We start from the raw sequence: 21,467 nt of genomic DNA on the forward strand, positions 1-21,467 counted from the left end.
GAAGCATAATATCTAATCAAAGTGGGGAACACAACCTTAGTCTTTCTCTCGCATTAAGTACAATTCAAGTCATAGTATTCAATTACATTACACAACAAATATTTCAAACTATTCAGAATAGGATTAAAGCCTTTAAAGACTAGTATCGTATACAATTAGTACCCTTTTCTCTCCACATTCCCTGTGCGATTCGACCCCAACCTTGTTTGGGTTACTATATTTGACAACGTCCGCTTTACGCCATTAATAGGTGTAATTTGAGCGTATCAAATTTTGGCGCCGTTGCCGGGGTATACGGTTTGGAAATTACTGTTTGTTGAGTACTTTTCTTTAAAACTTTTTCTATTCCATCACACCTTGTTTGCTGTTGTGGTGAACCAGGTGAACATGGCAGGAAGACAGAATCGAAATCAAGGAAACCAAGGTGGACTCTAAGTGAACCCACCTGCACCAGAAGAGGATGAAGATGAGAATATATTTGCGGAATCCATCAATGAAGCTGATTATGCTTCTACTGTGGTCCCTCCTAGGACTGGAAATGCTACTTTCAAAATTGATAGTTCTATCTATCAGCTGCTGAAACTTGAAGGTTATTTCTGAAATTCTTCGGAGGATTGTCCACTCCAACATTTGAAGAACTTCCTGCACGTGTGTGCTCAACAATCCCAAGGTGTTGTTTCTGCTGATGCACTTTGGTTACGGGTCTTCAAATATTCCTTGGCTGGCCAAGCAAGGGAATGGTATGAAAAGCTTCCTAGCAATTCTATTCATACCTGGAGCGAGCTAGCCAATACATTTCTGAAGAAGTGGTTCCCACCGAGCAAAAAGGCTGAACTTTGAGATAAGATCTTTGAGTTCAAACAGCTCCCGGGGGAACAATTATATTCGGCGTGGGAGCAGTTCAAGTACTATCTAGCTCAATCTCCAACTCACGGATTTCTAGATGCTATTCTCACCGAGAAATTCTACAAGGGCTTAGATACAATGAATCAGATTGCTGTCAACACTGCCGCGGGAGGATGCTTCATGGACAAGTCATTTATCAACATCACCTGTTTGCTTGATAAACTCACCACCCACAATCAAGCTTGGCATTCAACTGATAGTGAGAGTCTCTCTTATGGTAGTCCATCACTGGCTGCTGTTGCAAAAGAAAACCATGAGAGAGATCATGCCTTTGCTCAATTGCAAACCACGGTGGATCTATTATCAAAGAAGTTGGCAGAAAAGGATGCACAAGGGGTAAATGTTGTTGAGGAGTTACCACCTCATCCACAGGGGATGTATCAAGTCCCTGAGGAGATGTACCAAGATGGGCAACAACATTATGAAGATGCTAATTATGTCAACAACTCGCAAGGGGGTTATCAAAGGCAAAATTATCAAGGTCTGGGCCATCACCCATGGCAAAAGCCTCAACACCAATTGCAAGGGAACAATTATAGCAGAAATGATCAGGGAAATCCAAATCAAGGGAATTACAATAACAACAATTATGGCAACAAGAGCTCTAACCCCTACATTCCACCAAGGGGGCAAACATCAAGTTCCCAACATTGGAGAGACAATTCAGCTAGCAACTCTGCTAGCAATGCTGCTAATGATTCTGCGGAACTGAAAAGTATGATGCAGAAAATGCTAATGAATCAGGACAGAGCTGAGAGTACAATAAAGGGAATGTCTCAGGTTCAATTATCTCATTCAGCTGCCATTCAGAAGCTTGAATCGCAATTCAGAGACCTTTCCAGAGAAGTGCATACTCCTCAACGTGGACAACTACCAAGTGATACAGTTGCAAATCCGAAAGGTAGTGGGGTAAACTCTGTGGAGCATGTAGCTGCTATTACCACCCGAAGTGGAAAAATACTTCAAGGTGCTGATAAAAAAGGTGATTGATCTAGAGCCAATTGTTGAAGAAGAGGCACAACCTGACGTATCTGATGTTATTGTGGAGGAAGAAACAGAGGAGGAAGTCCCTCTTATAGCTAGAGAGGAGCAAAATCTTGATAATCTCAAGGCACAAGGAGAAAAACATGAAAAGGGGAAGGCAAAACTTTCTGGCGCTCTACGCCCTTTGACTAAAATGTTCAAATCTTCACCGCTTTTTCCTCAAAGGCTAGTGAGGAAAACAGAAGATGACAAGTATTTGTGATTTTATGATCAACTCAAGCAATTGACGATGAACATTCCTTTCATGGATGTTGTCCAAGAAATGCCTGGGTTTGCTAAGTATTTGAATGATCTCTTAACAAAGAAGAAGAAGTCATTGAAACAAGATACTGTGGGTATCACTCATCGCGTCAGTGCTATTATTTCCAAGACCAAAGTGCAAAAAAGGGAAGATCCTGGAGCATTCACCATTCCATGCACCATAGGGCAGCAGGATTTTGCCAAGGCATTGTGTGATAACGGGGCTAGCATAAATCTTATGCCCCTTGAGATTTTCAAGAGATCAGAATTAGGGATACCAAGGCCCACTACCATGAGATTGCAGATGGCTGACAGGTCGATAAAAAGGCCAGTTGGGGTAGTTGATGATGTGCTTGTTCAAATTGGGGAATTCCTCCTGCCGATAGATTTCATGATTCTTGATTGTGCTGTTGATCAAGAAATTCCTATTATTCTGGGGAGACCTTTCCTTGCTACAGGGAGGGCTCTTATGGATTCAGAGAAGAATGAAATCAAGTTCCGGTTTAACGATGAGGAGGTGACTTTTCACGCAGCAAGGGTATGAAATTTCCTAGTCTTTATCAAAGTATTTCAGTCATTAATTCTTTTGATGTGGTAGATGAAGCGGTAGAATTCAAGATGGAGGAAGAATTCTTGGGTGAAGCATTATCGGCCATCTTGGTCAATTTTGATGCAGAAGAAATGGAAGGATATATTGAGACGGTGAATTCACTCACCGATCTGGGGTCTTACTCTTATGAGCCCAAGAAATTGTGTCTTGATTTAGAGAAGCGAACAACTCCTCCAGCAAAACCGTCAATTATTGAACCACCGATGTTGGAGCTCAAGCAACTTCCATCCCATCTTAGATATAAGTTTCTTGGAGAAAATGTCACTCTCCCAGTTATTGTGTCATCACTTCTGAATGAGGGCCAAACTCATAGACTCATCGCAGTTTTGAGGAAACATTTGAGAGCTTTGGGTTGGACTATTGCAGACAGCTGGGGGATTCCTCCGGAATTTATAAGCACCGAATTCAGTTGGAAGAGGAAAGTTCACCAAGTGTTGAGCATCAGAGAATATTGAATCCGCTGATGCAAGAGATGGTAAAGAAAGAGATTATTAAGTGGCTAGATGCTAGGGTGGTTTACCCGTTTGCCAACAGTCCATGGGTAAGTCCAGTCCAATGTGTTCCAAAGAAAGGGGGCATCACTGTTGTCCCTAATTCTAAAAATTAGTTGATTCCTACAAGAACTGTCACCGGTTGGAGAGTGTGTATGGACTACAGAAAGTTGAACACTGCATCTTGCAAGGATCATTTCCCGATGCCTTTTATTGATCAAATGCTTGATCGGCTAGCTGGAAGGTCTTATTATTGTTTCTTGGATGGGTACACAGGTTACAACCAAATCAACATTGCATTGGAAGACCAAGAAAAGACTACTTTCACTTGTCTCATGGGACATTCGCTTTCAGCCGAATGCCATTTGGTCTTTGCAATTCCCCAGCTACTTTCCAATGATGCATGATGTCCATATTCTCTGACATGGTTGAAAACTTTCTTGAAGTCTTCATGGATGACTTCTCTGTGGTGGGAGATTCATTCGATGAATGTTTAGACCATCTTGATCGGGTGCTACAAAGGTGTGAGGAGACAAGCCTCGTTCTCAACTGGGAAAAGTGTCATTTTATGGTAAAAGAGGGAATTGTCCTTGGCCATAAGATTTCCGAAAGAGGGATTGAGGTTGACTAAGCCAAAATCGATGTAATTTCAAAACTCCCTCCACCCATCTCAGTAAAAGGGATTCGGAGTTTCTTGGGGCACACCGGATTCTATAGAAGATTTATCAAAGACTTCTCCAAAATTGCAAATCCAATGTGCAAACTCTTGGAAAAGGAGTCCAAATTCAATTTTGATGAGAAGTGCATCAAGACTTTCGACGAGTTGAAGTTAAAATTGACTTCAGCCCCTATTGTTGTGTCCCCGGATTGATCGTTGCCCTTTGAATTAATATGTGATGCTAGTGGTCTTGCAATTGGCGTTGTGCTTGGTCAGCGGCTCAACAAAATCTTGCACCCAATTTATTATGCCAGCAAAACACTAAATGGAGCTCAACTGAACTATACAGTAACAGAGCAGGAACTACTTGCTATTGTTTATGCCTTTGAAAAGTTCCGGGCTTATTTATTGGGTGCCAAGGTAGTGGTTCACACTAACCATGCTGCCCTGCGGTACTTAATGGCTAAAAAGGATGCTAAGCCTTGGTTGATAAGATAGGTGTTGTTGTTACAAGAATTTGACTTTGAAGTCAAAGACCGAAAAGGGTCAGAAAATCAAGTAGTTGACCATCTCTCCAGACTTGAAGCACCAGGGAGACCGATTGATGTGCTGAATATTGATGACACTTTTCCGGATGAAAGAGTCTTAGCAGTCTCCAGTGATGTGGCACCATGGTATGCCGATATTGCCAATTATTTGGTAACTGGCATTGTTCCTGAAGATTTGAAGGCATATCAAAAGAAGAAATTCTTGAGAGATTGTCGACAGTATTATTGGGATGAGCCTTACTTATTCAGGACTTGTGCAAACAATATGATCAGAAGATGTGTGGCTGAATCTGAGGTGATGGATATTTTGAAGGCTTATCATGATTCTCCGGTTGGTGGACATCACAGTGGAAATAGAATTGCAGCCAAGGTGCTAGAGTGTGGCTACTATTGGCCAACCATCTATCGTGATGCGAATATGTTGGCACGTTCTTGTGATAAATGTCAGCGCCAGGGCACAATAGGTCGGAAGCATGAAACACCAATGAATTTTGTGCTTGAGGTGGAGCTCTTTGATGTGTGGGGCATTGATTTTATGGGGCCCTTTGTGAGCTCATATGGCCTGAAATATATTATTGTTGCAGTGGATTATGTATCCAAGTGGGTGGAGGCGGTGGCCTTGCCTAAATATGATGGTAGGAGAGTCATCGCCTTTCTAAAAAAGAACATCTTTACTAGATTTGGCACTCCTTGAGCTATTATTAGTGATGGTGGTTCTTATTTCTGCAACAAACCATTCGCTGATCTTCTTGAAAAATATGGCGTGCATCACAGGGTTGCCACTCCATATCATCCTCAGACGAGTGGTCAGGTTGAAGTCTCCAATAGAGAGATAAAGAGCATCTTGGCAAAGACGGTCAATGTGAATCGCACTGACTGGTCCAAAAAGTTGGATGATGCTCTATGGGCATATAGCACAGCATTCAAAACGCCTATTGGGACTTCACCGTATAAGTTGGTATTTGGGAAGGCATGTCATTTGCCTATTAAGCTTGAGCATAAGGCCCTTTGAGCAATGAAAAAGCTGAACATGGATTGGCATGAAGCAACAAAACTGAGGTTGTTTCAAATCAACGAGATGGATAAATTTAGGTACAATGCCTATGAAAGTGCAACACTGTACAAGAAAAAGATGAAATACTATCATGACTCGAAGATCCTCAAAAGGGATTGGCAGCCAAAGGACTTAGTCTTGTTGTACAATTCGCGCCTAAAGTTCTTTCTGGGCAAGCTAAAGTCTCGATAGTCCGGTCCATTTGAAATTGTAAGTGTTTCCCAAATGGAAGTGTCATTGAGGTGAAAACCGAAGATGGCACTCGGACTTTTAAAGTGAATGCATAAAGAGTGAAGCACTACCATTGGTGCATTGATGATGGTAAAGTAGTTTATCGGTATCGTTTAAAATACGGTTCTTGAACTGGAAATTGAGGTATCACGTCGAGCCGTGACGTTAAACCAAGCGTTGTGTGGGAGGCAACCCACATTTACTGCTTTATAAGTACTTTAAATATCGTATTTCCTTTGTTTTCTTTTATGTTTTTGATGTTTGCTGATGTGGCAGGATTCTGAGAACTGAAGAGGACAGAAGAAAGTAAGCGCTAAAGTTTGCAATGAAAGGACGCTCCACGTTACGGCCCGTAACTCATGTTACGGTTCGTATAATGGAGTGTAACAAGATGAAAAAATGCAGAAATCACTGAAGGATGAGGGAAAAGTGTTACGATCTGAGTTACGGACCGTCGAATCGCGTTACGGACCGTAACACATGAGCGTAACCTTGACAGAAATCTGGGAAACCACTAGAAAAATTGCACCCGTTACGCCAGGTAATACGGACCGTAACACGGCTGTATTGCCATGTCATTAATGAAAAATGATAACGGGGTCGTTTGGTTGACCGTAACACGAGTTACGTCTCGTACCTTGTGTTACAGTCCATAACTCGAAGTGTAACGGTTGGGCATGTTTAAATACATCACCCGACGGTAACACTTCAAATTCAAACGACACATTCCCTCTTTTTAACTCCCCCTCTCCCTCATAACCTCCCTCATCCTCTCTTCATCTCCCCGTCACCATCTCTCCACCATTACCTTACCATAGTTGTTCTTTTTCTCGTCAAAGTCCATCGCTGTTTTGGTTTAGTCTCAAGTTTTCATCCAAGTATCGTCCACGATCAGGTATGACAATGTGTTGACTCTCTCTAGTCTTTCATATATCGGTAGGATTGGTATGATCTTCCAAGATTAAATTCGTATACCATGCCATGTAGTTATGATTTTGAATGATTTGGAATCCCCATTGAATAATTGTGCGGGATTTAACAATGGTGGGGGTTGGGTTTGGTATGATTGCTATTTGAGAGACTCGTGGGCACAAGGAAATTGTCTCCCACTAAGTCGGAGGACATCCCGATTGCAAGTTTCATTCGTGATACTACTAAATTGGTTTGCCCGCCAAATGTTCGATAAAAGGTTTCAAAGAAAACTTGGATAAAACCGGGTGAAGTTTGAGTAACCCGAGGTATGTAAGGGGATCAACTGGTGTTTTACACCATACCCCAAGGAGCATAAAGTTGAAAATCTTGGCCTCGTGCTTAAACGGGGAAATTTGGCTATGCTGAGTATCTGTGGAATGTTGCCTGACGTTCAGTGTTCCGGGCCGTAACGTGTGTTACGGACCGTAACACCCCATCGTAACACTTATGATTTCCATGAAAACTTTCTGGAAATTTGGATGACGTTACGGTAAGGTGTTACGGACCGTAACACGGTTGACGGACCATATCATCATACCGTAACACCTATGATTTCCCTAAAACTTTCTGGAAATTTGAGTCAGGTTACGGTCAGGTGTTACGGACCGTAACACGTTTGACGGTCCGTAACATCATACCGTAACACCTATGATTTCTAGAAAACTTTCAGGAAATTTGGGTCACGTTACGGTAAGCTGTTACGGACCGTAACACGTATGACGGTCCGTTGAACGTGTTACGTTTCCTGTGTTATAAATGAACAAAATGAGTTACGATTGAAGATACGGACCGTAACACCATCGACGGTCCGTCGACCGTGTTACGATGTATGAGCTAATTGAAGTCCTGAACTTCAACTAATAAGTTGTATAATTGAAAAGCTTCTTGTGTATCATAGCTAACTTTGCCTTCAACAGGTATGGGTAACCCAAGACAAGGAAAGAAGGTTGCACCCAAGGTTGTCGGCAGAGGAAAAGGTCGCGGTGCAAGAAAAGTAACCTCACGGTTGCGCGATGAAGATCAACTCAAAGACACAAGGGCTACAAAGAAGCCCGCTGCACCTAGTAGGCCAGCCTCACCATCCGAAAGTTCCTCCTCGTCTGATCAGGAGATTTCTTCTAGTTTATCGAGCCATAGTAGACCCAAGGAGGCTGTCACACCACTACACCGGCCTCAACCACCCATTAGACAGCATACTGCGGAGGAGCGCGAACAAGAGCGCGAGCAGGAAAGAAGAGAGACTGACATCCGGATGAGGGCTGTGTATGAGCAGGACCTCCGGTTTTCTGTGGAGGGGTCTGAAGAACTGTACAACAAAGGGTGTGATCTAGCAAAACATGAGGGGCAGGGCCCGAAGAGAAGTATTTTCGAGGAACGGAACGTCAGCTTCGATGGTCTCGATGGATATCCGAGCATCCGTGACACTCTCCGCTTCCACAAGTTAGAGTTTTTGAAAAACCCTGTGGGGTCCTACATCCCGGCTCTGGTTCGGGAATTCTACACTTCTTATGGGGCTGCTGTATTCAAAGCACAGAAAAAAGGGCAGCGCGCAACTCAAGTGTCGGCCATGAATGAGGTAGTAGTGTGCAAAAAGAAGATTGATGTTTCCCGATGGCCATAAATAAAGTAATAATCGGGGAAGATTATTTTGCGCCTAGAGCGGCAGAAGAAGGAGATTTTGTCTACAAAGTTGCACAGAAAGATACAATCTCATTCAGAAAATGGGTGGCCTCAGTGATTGCACGGTCGGCAGATCCCGAATGGGCAATAGTGCCAAAGTTGACAGCTACTACGAGGATTTGGAAAAACACCCTCACACCTGAGGCAAAGTTTTGGTGGCAGATTATTCTGTTCCGCATCCGTCCTACCCAGGCAGATAATTATATGACCCCGGACAGAGCTGTTCTTGTGGCTGTCCTTATGTCGAGGTATAAGATCAACATCGGAAGGCTGGTAGCCGCAAATCTCCGGGAGAGAGCCACACAACCAGCCACTTCTCTGATTCATCCATGTTTGCTCACATTCTTATGCCTGCGCGAGGAACCAGAACCCCTCCCCTTTATCGACCACAGTGTGATCGCCAGGAATATCTATGACATCACAAAGGGTAGAGATGATATGTTGGTCCAAGGTACAATGCCATCTGCCTCGTCTTCTGATGTGCCGGAGGGGCCAACAGGATCAGATGTTCTACCCTTAGCTATCATGGGTGCTGAGGCAACTGCTGCGGGTCAGCCCACAGATTCTAAGACTCCACCGGCTGACTATGCTCCATAGCCCATGCCAGCTCCAGCTCCACCTACTTCGAGGGGTCCTACCTCTTCCACTGGAGCAAGCCCAGCACCGGCTCAGCCCACACCGGGAGTCCCACCCGAACTTGCGAGAAAGATGATTTTCAACCGAGAGAATTTTGGGGCAGTGGTCTTGCAAACAGATAGAACAGATAGGCAGGTCAAGCAGCTCATGACCGAGCTGAAATTGTACACAAAAAAGGCTATTGATGCAGCGTTAAGGCCGATAAGAGAACAGATGGATGATGACCACCTACAGATCCACACTCGGATAGATGGTATTGAGAACAGAATGACGGAGCTGACTAAGACACACCCCGCTGTGGAATTGGGGACTGTTCGGAGTGAGTTGCGGACACTAAAGGATGATGTGTAGAAATTGAAGGCACAGAAAGTGGCTGTTGTGACGGATCAGATTCCGAAAGTACACACAGAGTTGGTACATAGCTTATATCAGCCGGTTCAGAGTCTACTTGGGGATGATGAGATCAAGAAAACGGTTGATGAGGAGCAAGAGGAGGATTTGGAAGAGGATACCCACTCTTTGGCTAAAGGGAAGCGCAAGAGAGTCACACTAGATGATGAAAACCTTGATCCCATTCTCAAAAGTCTTGATCCGTTTGATGCCTTGCGCCCACAGAATAAGGAGGAGGAGCGGCGAACATTGAAGCAGATCCGACATCAGTCCCGGCTGAGTTCTGACACCACTGGAGCGACTTCTAGCTCAGCTTATCCCATTGAGCCGGCTCACCATACTTCTGATCCACCCACTGAGACTGGGACTTCTAGTGTTGGCAAGCTTGATATCACCACTGCTCTTACCTCTGAGGTTATCCAACCTCATGATGCTGCAGTAGATCCAAGCACCTAGTGCGCTCCAGGGTGGCCCTACATTCTATTGATGGATTATATAGATGCCTTGAGGGCAATGCATGTTTTTAAGTTGGGGGTGTAGGGTAATTGTTGGTATTGTTGGTATTGTTTTTGTATCGGATATTGTTTGGTATTGTTTTTGTTTTTGTTGGTCTTGTTTTTATCTTAAATTGTGATATTAAGTATGTGTTTAGGACCCTTTTCGGCTGTTCTTTGCCATGTGTTCTTTTCCCGAAGAGTGTTATTTTATGTTGAACCTGGCATGTTTAGGATGTTTAGTTAAAAGTAAAGTAAGGATGACTTAAGTGGTGGTGGTGGTGGTCCGTGTTTTCTGGCATATCTAAAAGTGTTTTACGAGTCAATGATATCCCTCCAAAATATAATTTGTGATGTACATCAAGAATGGGTTATTGATATTGACATGTATGGTTCTTTTAATGACATTGTAAAAAAAGGGTGTCCATGTGTGTGAAATCTTCAAACGGAAGTCAAGTCAGAGTATTAAAACAATCCTTATGCCATTGTGTTGTGAGTTCTTAGTTTCTATGTGTGTAGGATGCTTGTAATCTAGAACTTGCCCGGTTGGTCGTGCGTAAATTCGAAGGAGAGTTTGATTGTGAAGTGATCTTAGGCTTTCTTTGTATTGACTCCAGATCCTGTTTATCTTAAATGAGCCTAGCCTGTACAGAAAATGATCCCTAGTCTCCTATTTTGAGCCTATAGACTTTTTCTTTGATTAGCCGTTAACTAACCTACATCCCTTCTGTGAATAAACCCATTTGGCACCAAGTCCCTCCTTGACACTAAAGAATGACAAAAGAGGCTAAAAGCCTAAGTTGGGGGTGATAAGCGAAAGATGCGAAAAATGAGGCTAAAAGCCTAAGTTGGGGGTGATAAGTGAAAGATGCGGAAAATAAGGCCAAAGGCCTGTTGGGGGTGATCGTGAGTATTGTGGGGCATGATTCGGTGTGGTTAGAATAGATATAAAAAAAAATTAAAAAAATGGTGTGTATATATATATATATATATATATATATATATATATATATATATATATATATATATATAGATATATAAGTTCTAAATAAATCCACGCCGGAGCTGTAGGGTCAGAAATAAAAGGAAGAAAGGTGAATGAAGTCAAAATGAAGTGTCAAGGAGGGTGAGTCACCACTATCCAAATACTTATCCTACCCGTCCTTAAGCCAATGTTACAAGCCTCAAAAGTCCTAATGTGATCACAGTCGAACTGTTCAAAGTTGAAGGCATGGAAAATAAAGGCAAGCCCATGGTATGTGCAAGTATAGTATGCAAATTTCTTTGTGAGTGTGAGTGTCCTTCTGTCTCTTTAGTCACTTGTCCCATTTATTTTGTAAATGTGTGTTGGGACATTCTTTGGTCTATGTGAGGGCGTAAGGATTGTAGATTGCGAAGTAACTGGCTTTCCGGAAGTTGAAGTTCATGTGCATAGAGACTCTCATACTATGATTGTGTCATTAATTGAGGCTACATAGTGAATTGCAATTGTTCTAAAATGTGCGTCTTGTGTCACAAATAGGACGTGGATAAGAGCCCAATATTTTTCTTGGATTGAAGAGTCTGTGTTAGAAACACATGCCAAAACCACCGTAGGCATTCTTATTTTGCTAGATGTCATGTGTTAGTAGTGAGTCTTGTTGTAGTTGCTTGAGGACAAGCAAAAGCTTAAGTTGGGGGTGTTGATGTGCCGTGAATTTCGGCACATTTTATGTCTTTTTCACTAGAAGTGCTGCTTGTTTTTAAGTGTTTTTACATCGTTTCTTATGTTATTTTGGTGTTTTGTAGGGTTAGTTGACTAAGGAACGGAAATGATAAGAAATGCTGAAAAACGGATAACTTGGAGCAAAAGGACGGTCCGTAACTCGAGTTACGGACCGTAACGTGATCTGTACCAGAGAGGAAGATCCATATAGGTGCCTCTATAAAGGACAGTCCGTAACTCATGTTACGGGCCGTAACGTGTACCGTAAGCTGAAGGAAATTTCCAGTAAGAAGCCTAAGTAGTGTCACATGTTACGCCCAGAAGGACGGTCCGTAACGCAGGTTACGGGGCGTAACATCATAGCGTAACGCATTGGCCACTGAACACTGAAGCCATGATCCGCTGGAAGATACGGACCGTAACCTGTGTTACGGTTCATCGCAAGAAGCCGTAATGGTTGACCTATATCAAGCTGACAAAGGATGGACCGTAACCTATGTTACGGTCCGTAACGATGCTGCGAAAGGGTGTTTGTCTAGAACTTTGGCGCGATTTTTGGCCCTATAAATACTTAAAGTTAGGTTTTTAACATTCATTCTGATTTTTTGGAGCATTAACTTTAAGCCTTGGATATTTGTGAAGTGGTTGGAGCATTTAAAGCACCAATTTCACATTCATTCCATATTGTGTTAGCATTGTAAGTATATTATGTTAAATTTTAAGCTTTCTTTGTTAACCAAAATGATGAGTAGCTAATTTTAATTCTAAGGTTGTGGACCCCATGATGGGTATTATGTGAATGGGTTACTACTATTGTTATATGCATAATGGTTGTTGGTATTTATTCTATCTTTGTACGTTAGCGTTAGGTAATGATTGCAAGCATTAGCCTAAGCCATTATACTAACTTTTCTTGGGAAAGAGAGTTGGTATTGGTAAGATTGAATAACAATGACTCGGGGCGTTAACCCTTGTTTAATAGACTAACTTAGGGATAAGAACAACTCTAATTGGCATTATTGGTCGCTCTTCGAGTTCAACTCTTTTACATTTGGAAAAATCATAAAGAGGAAATACGGTCTAACTGTTGGGAAACATTAAGAAGTCCTTAAGAGATCAAGTGCATACTCTTAGAACAACCATTAGAAGTATATCACATTGAAACCTGAAGCATAATATCTAATCAAAGTGGGGAACACAACCTTAGTCTCTCTCTCGCATTAAGTACAATTCAAGTCATAGTATTCAATTACATTACACAACAAATATTTCAAACTATTCGGAATAGGATTAAAGCCTTTAAAGACTAGTATCGTATACAATTAGTACCCTTTTCTCTCCACATTCCCTGTGGGATTCGACCCCAACCTTGTTTGGGTTACTATATTTGACAACGTCCGCTTTACGCCATTAATAGGTGTAATTTGAGCGTATCAATGGCATGGACAGACACCACTAGTGGGCGGCATGAGATATTTACCCCGGACGCGGGAGGCCTGGACGCGGGCTAATGATGATCACACCATACCTATATGGTCGGGCAGCTTATATAAACATACATGATATGATGAGGTTTATGAAGTAAGTTAGCATGCATTATTTCATTCTTAAGTGACAGTCAGTTACAGGTTGCTCTTCACTCGATGTCTCCTTATTTCATTGATATGTCATTATTGTTTATGTCCTACATACTCAGTACAATATTCGTATTGACGTCCTTTTCTTTGGTTGCTGTGTTCATGCCCACAAGTAGACAGGGAGGTGGCCCAGATCCATAAGAGCTATCAGCAGATTTACAGGAGCACTCCATTACTCCGGAGGTGCTACTTTGAGATATTGTTTTTTGTACATATTTGGGCACGACGGGGTCCTGTCCCGTCCACATGTCTAGTACTCTAGTAGAGGCTCGTAGATACTTATGTGTAGGTAGTATGGTCTCATGAATCCATCATTGTATATTCGTATATCATTTTTGTAGCCATGAGAGCTCACACGCATGTATATATATATATATATATATATATATATATATATATATATATATATATAGGCATATGCTGCCCTAGAGATCATGTATGTTAAGGTTGGGTATGATGACTAGCAAGATGAGTGGTGCTCGGTAGTCAGCTCCGGGTACCAGTCATGGCCCCCTAGTCAGGTCGTGACACAAAATATAACTCCTACACACTTATATGTGAAGGAAATCAAATATTGATATGAATTTTGTTTATTCTAACAAATATTGTCAAGGTCTTGTTGTGTATACAAATGCAGGATATCTATATGATCTGCATGAAGTTGTATGATCTCAGACAATTACTCATTTGCATGTGGGTGGCTTCCATATTATGCTATTCTATAAGGAATGAACTGCGGTCTCTCCTTGAAGATAAAGATTCCAACAATATTGAAAGCTAAGGCTGATGGCGACAGAACAAACAAATACATTTCACCAAAATTCTTTTTCACACATGATCTTCAACAGAATGGTGAAATTGTTGCTCAACAAATTCGGTCAAAGTGATAATTTGGCAGATTTATTTACTAAGGGATTGCCAACATTAATAGTCAAGAAATTGATCCGCATGATTTAAATATGCCCTCACCGAGATACAAAATGATGCTCTTATCAGGGGGAGTAAAATACGCGCTGCACTCTTTTTTCCTTAACCAAGGTTTTGTCCCACTGGGTTTTCCTGGTAAGGTTTTTAATGAGGCAGTAAGCAATGCATATTAGGAATAACTTGTATATTTCTTCACTAGAATTTTATCTTTTACATGGACATCCAAGGGGGAGTATTATGAATAAATTATGTGGATGACCATGTGGGCCACCACGACTACTGTAGCAAGCTTGCCTTTGCAAGTTTAAGGCTTTATATATAGCCATGTATAATTGATGGAAATATACAATTGAGAATAGAAAGAAAAGAGTACTATTACACTTGCTTCTTATGCTCTCTCTCTCCATTTTGCTACTTTATTTTATTACACCGTTTTTATTTTATAACATGTATGAATTTTTTCTCCAAAAACTCAGTTACTTTTTTATGTTTGATTGCAAGAAAATATTTTCCACAATAGGGGACTATGACCTTTCTCACTTCGGAAGTCATTTTCCTTCACTGAATTCTGAGGGTTAGATTTGCCCATATACTCTAGCAAATAAGTTATATTTTCCCTTTATTATACTTGTTTGATATATTTGTCTTTGCCATCTAATTTTAGGGGATTTACCCTTAGTCCGTTAAATCTCCATGTCACATTTTTATTTTCCTACGTGGCGCCCCAATTTAAATTATTTTTACCCGACCCACCCATGAAACCCAAGATCAAAAGAAATATAGCCTCCCCGACACCACCAGCAACAGCTTTGCCGTCGGCAACTCTAGCTCAAGCTCCTCCTCTGACCACTCCAACCCCACCAGCAACAACTCCGCCACCGTCGACTCCTTCACAAGCTCTTCCAGCAAGAACTCTACATGATTTTGGACTTCATAATATTCTAGGGAGACTGTAAGTTGCCTTGAAGCACACATAAACAACTGTTGTTGCTGGGTCGGAATCCTTAGTTTTGAGGCCTAACTTTCCCTGTCACCCTTCTAGAAGGTGGTAGGGGAGTTGAGTGCTCTTTAGCTTAGTTTGTTGGTGATAATAATATTTTACAGTTTATTTGTCAAAAAATAAATGATTACTCAGCTTCAAGAAATGAACAACTTCAGAAATTTCCACAAATTTTGAATTTTTTAATACCCAATTCCTTCGGTGCTTCACATTTTGGGACTGAATGAATTAAAAATAAAAATGTCTTCTTCGTTTGAAGTTGTAATTTTTGGTTCAAAATTGGTGCAAACAAGCTACAATTGATTCCAAATATAGGTTCAACTCAGCTTCTTCATTCTTTAACAATGATAGATGCTTAGAAATCTAGCCTAATAATTACCGAACAAGTAGATTCTGTTATGAATAAATTAAGTGGATGACCATGTGGGCCACCACTACTACTGTAGCAAGCTTGCCTTTACAAGATTACTACTGTAGCAAGCTTGCCTTTGCAAGTTTAAGGCTTTATATATAGCCATGTATAATTGATGGAAATATACACACCAAAAAATAGAAAGAATGACTATACTACACTTGCTCCTTTACCTCTTTCTTTCTCTCTTCTTTTATTGCTCCTTTATTTTATTACATCACTTTTATTTTATAACACGTTTTCAGCACGAGACTCCACCATTTTGAGCACTTACTTTGATTTAATTTCAAGTTTAGGAAGCAATTTAAAGAGACGGTAAGAATGAATCTCGTTGATCAATTTTTAATTCTTTAGTATAATTACAAAGCTACGAAGAAAGAAAGAGATGGCAAGTATACATCTTTCTGTTACGAAGAAAGTACAAGATATCAGTAAATGAGCTTTTTCACCAAGCCATATAATGGCTCTTGGTGTGAACAGCAATAATCTTTTTCCTATAGCAGGTATAAATTTTTATGGGTTAATATTAAGAAACATGTAAGTATTGAATTTGGTTTGTTTGAAATTCAATTTTGTAATATTAGAGGCAGTTTGACCAAATAATTGCTATGAGCTGACACAAAGTATTATTGTTAAACTCATTCATTGTCCGAAAGCATGTTCACACTTCTTTATGAGGATTGTAGCTTTATACATGCAAGATGGCTTCTCTGCACTCTTCATCATTTTACTATGTATGCATATAGAGTGTATTTTTTCCATAAAAGATACAAGTAAACTCCCATAGAGTTTGCAGAAGAAAATATATGACCACTGTACGTGGTAGTATTTTCTAAGCCTAGTTATTACAAAATTTAATTATGCTTGTAACCACCAGAAGTGGTAATATTTTCATAAGTCTGTTGTGCCTACAATTGAAGATATGTATATGAGAAATATTATTTATATCATGTCACAAAATTGCTCCCGAAGAGTAATATGAAACATTCGAGAGATATTATGACATGATTTTATGATCCACTTTTAACTGTAATACAGGTTACAAGAAATGTTCAACCACAAGAATTGGTATATTTCATGTCTTGGTAAAACTTAATTTGGTTATGCGTAAAAGCATAAACTGGTACTTTATTTAAAAGACTCGAGAGTGAGTCTCAGTGCACTTTGGCCTATTATGCTATTGGTTTAGGGTAAGACAGTGGAGTCAAGTCCCATTGCACCAAGAGAGTAAGACATCGAGTTTGAGTCCCGGTGCACTATAATGATAATATAAAAAGTTGGGTTCAAGTCCCATCATATTATGGCTTAAAACGCCTTTATACGAATAAGACATTGAGTTTATGTCCCAATGCACGATATTGATGATATGATGATGACTGAGCAAATTAATATGCTCTTGATAAAATTGTGAAGCCCATCCCACTGACTTTGCTCCATTCCCTGAAGTGAATGTGATAGCAGTATATGATAAGTCTGAAAGATGACAAAATATTTGTTGTGGCTATATGAATGAACGTGGGCGTGATAAAGGACAAAATAATAATAGTCATCATTATGATAATTATAAAAGGGAAGAACATTATGGGTTCTCAAAATGGTCCTTCAAAAGGTGAAGATAATTTTTATCATCAATGTGATATGAAAGGTCATTGATCATGCAGTTGTTGTGCGACCTAATTTAATAAATTTTATAATCGTCCATCAAAATAAAGGAATACAAAGTAGAGACGTACTTGACCTTTCAAAATGATGTTGAGGTGGATCATATAAATATAATAAATTTATGGCTTTATATGAATAAGACATTGGGTTTAAGTCCCAGTGCACGATATTGATGATATGATGATGACTGAGCAAATTAATATGCTCTTGATTAAATTGTGAAGCCTGTCCCACTGTCTTTGCTCCATTCCCTGAAGTGAATGTGGTAGCAGTTTATGATAAGTCTGAAAGATGACAAAATATTTGTTGTGGCTATATGAATGAACGTGGGCGTGATAAAAGACAAACTAATAATAGTCATCATTATGATAATTATAAAAGGGAAGAACATTATGGGTTCTCAAAATGGTCCTTCAAAAGGTGAAGATTATCTTTATCATCAATGTGATATGAAAGGTCGTTGAGCATGCAGTTGTTGTGCGACCTAATTTAATAGATTTTATAAATCTCCATCAAAATAAAGGAATACAAAGTAGAGACGTACTTGACCTTTCAAAATGATGTTGAGGTGGATCATATAAATATAATAAATTTCAAGGCATGACAAGGAACTTATGATAGAACATTTATGAAGCACATACAAGGGATTATAGTTCATCCCTTGAAAAAAAAAATGTAACTTGTAATAAGCACTGTGATTGCTGTCCCATTCTTTAAAGTAAATGTGGCAAGATGTGATAATATATATGCATAAATACATGCTTATGTATGGTTATACTATACCACAACTCACCTCATGGGGAGGCTTGAGAGAAATCGATATTGTGATATAAGTGGTCATTGATCACCTTGCCGATGATGATTATTTAAGGGAAAAGGTTAAAGCAAGAAACGGTTCTTGCCTAAAATAATTTTTGATCATGACCCAAATGATATAATTTTCTCTTTTAAAGGGATGTTCATCATACGGATGATGTTATGAAATGTGTGGTAGTACACAATTAATTGGCATCTCCGGAAGAGCTAATTTATTACTACATTGGAGGAATTAAATTGATTATCAAGAAAGCATTATACTGTAGTAAGTCTCAAAGAAACTTATTGAGTTTCAAAGGTATTCGCCAAAGTGGGCATTCATAATGAGACTATAAATGAAAGAGTTAATATCTTCGCATTACTACAGTCACAGCGGGTAAGAAATATAAATGTGAAATACCCTGCTTCCGTCCTGTTTGTACTGCACATAATATGAGTATGATGACGGAATCACATACAATAGTAAACTAGAAGTTTGTTGAAATAAACATCAGTTGGCATGACCGACTCACCATCCCAGTTTAAATATAATGCAAAAATAATTGAGAATTCACGTGGTTCTATATAGAAGAAATAAAAGATTCTTAAAGAAATTCTCTTGTGCAGCTTATGATCATAAATCTATTATTAGACCAGCTAAGGTTGGGATCAGGATCCCCATAGATTTGGAACGTATAAAAGGTGATATATATACATGAGCTCAGTCACCTGCCATGTGGACCATTTACAATTATATGATTTTAATAAATGCATCTATGATTTGGTCACATGTGCATTTGGTATCTACTTGCCATTTGATTTTTGCAACGTAGTTTGCTCAAATTGATAAATTAAGAGCATGGTTCCAAGAAATACAATTATGTTAATAATGCTGGTTTATATCCATAGTTGGTTTAGTAGAAACTGTATGACTCCAATGATAGCTGAACCATTGAGTCTGAGAATAAAACTCCCAATTTAGTGCGGGATATGCTATTTAGCATGTAGCAGCGCTTGTATGCATCAAGCCAAACAAGTAATAATAAATCCCCCATCACGATTGGTTCAGGGTCAGGAACCAAATAATATCCATCTAGAAACATTTGAATGTGCGGTAATAAATTCAATTGCACCATCACAACGCACAAAGATGGATCCCCAAAGAAGGTTGGGGATATATGTTAGTCTTACTAGCATTAGGGGGAGAAATGATAAGTAGTTGGAAAATATATTATGTGGAATAAATTATCATTAGCATAATCCTCATTCAAAAGGATAATTTAAGTCAAATGTCAGACGCATTTAACTGATCCAAAAGAATTTTATATGCCAGCTACAAATGCTCCATTTAGAATTAAAGTCCCTAAAGGACAGAGTCTACGGCACGCCTGAAGCGTGGTAGACCGATCGGTTCCAAAGATAAAAATCCTTGAAAGGAGAGGAGCAAATTATTATGATGGTCATAATAAGGAGGCAAGTGCTCTAGAAGAGGCTCAAGACAAAACACTTCATCAAACCTTGAAAAAGGTTCAGGTCCCTGAAATATATGAATATAAAGAGATCTCGATAAATTATGTCTATGGAACTGATCCAAAAGATCGTCGACGACATATATGATATAGCGCTCAATATTATGATGATATTCTTGAAGTTTAAATCTATCATGATACAGATGAAGAAATGATTGACCAAAATCAAAGGTGCAATCGAGTATTAGTGACTTCACATAAAAATAAAAATAAAAATAAAAATGTGAAGCTTGTGGACTTGTAGTCCAAACGCCTGAAAGTGGAAAACCAGTGGGGTACATTATATATAGTGCAGAAATGAGACGAAGAAAATAAAGTCGTTAGATATAAATCACGACTTATGGCATTAAGATTTTCTTTTCGCAAAGGTCTGGCATTGATTATATGGAGACATATTCTCCTGTGATGGATGCAATCACTTTCAGAAATCTTATTAGTCTGACAATACATGAAAACTCGATATGCATATAACGAATTGTTGTCACTATTAATATACTTAGCTAGACAACAAAATCTTTATGAAAATTCCTGAAGGATTCAAAGTGCATGAAACATAAAATGGTTCTCAGGAAACTGGTTCGATAAAGTTTCGTAAGTCCTTATAAGGATTGAAAAATAAATCAGCACGCATGTGGTATAATTGCCTTGTGTTTCTGCAAAGAGGTGTGGATCTAAAGTTGTTATGATTATTGTGTATGACTGGGATATTATTGGAATTCTTAAGGGTTTCCAAAAGCAGCATATTTTCTACTAAAGGATTTAAGATGAATGACTTTGAAAAGACAACTTCTTTTTGGACTACAAATCAATCATTTGACGAATAGAATATTTGTCTATCAGTCAAGTTACACATAGAAAAGGTGATTCCATTGAATACCCCAATGGTTGTGAACTCACTTGTATAAATAAAGATCCATTTAGACCTCATGAAAATGATGGAATTTTCTTTAGTGCAATAGGTGCACTTATATATCTTGCTAATACTATGATTATGGATAACATATTCTATTAATGTGCAGGAAAAATATAACTCCTACACATTTATATGTGAAGGAAATCAAATATTGATATGAATTTTGTTTATTCTAACAAATATTGTCAAGGTCTTGTTGTCTATACAAATGCAGGATATTTTCTGCATGAAGTTGTACGATCTCAGACAATTACTCATTTGCATGTGGGTGGGTTCCATATTATGCTATTCTATAAGGCAATTAATAATTATTACTTGGGCAAGTCCCTCAAAGATACTAGTGGCTCTAATGCAAGCCGAGAATGCACATGGTTGATATCAATAACTCAACACATTTAGGAAGGAACTGTGGTCTCTCCTTGAAGATAAAGATTCCAACAATATTGAAAGCTAAGGCTGATGGAGACAGAACAAACACATTTCACCAAAATTCTTTTTCACACATGATCTTCAACAGAATGGTGAAATTGTTGCTCAACAAATTCGATCAAAGTAATAATTTAGCGGATTTATTTACTAAGGGGTTGCCAACATTAGTATTCAGAAATTGATCCGCATGATTGAAATATGCCCTCACCGAGATACAAAATGATGCTCTTATCAAGGGGAGTAAGATACGCGTTGCACTCTTTTTTTCTTAACCAAGATTTTTGTCCCACTGGGTTTTCCTGGTAAGGTTTTTAATGAAGCAGCAAGCAATGCGTATTAGGAATAACTTGTATATTTGTCTTTATTAGAATTTTATCTTTTACATGGACATTCAAGGGGGAATGTTATGAATAAATTAAGTGGATGACCATGTGGGCCACCACTACTACTGTAGCAAGCTTGCCTTTGCAATATTACTGTTGTAGCAAGCTTGCCTTTGCAAGT

This window comes from Lycium barbarum, chromosome 12, assembly GCF_019175385.1.
Source record: "Lycium barbarum isolate Lr01 chromosome 12, ASM1917538v2, whole genome shotgun sequence".
NCBI classification, from domain to species: Eukaryota; Viridiplantae; Streptophyta; class Magnoliopsida; order Solanales; family Solanaceae; genus Lycium; species Lycium barbarum.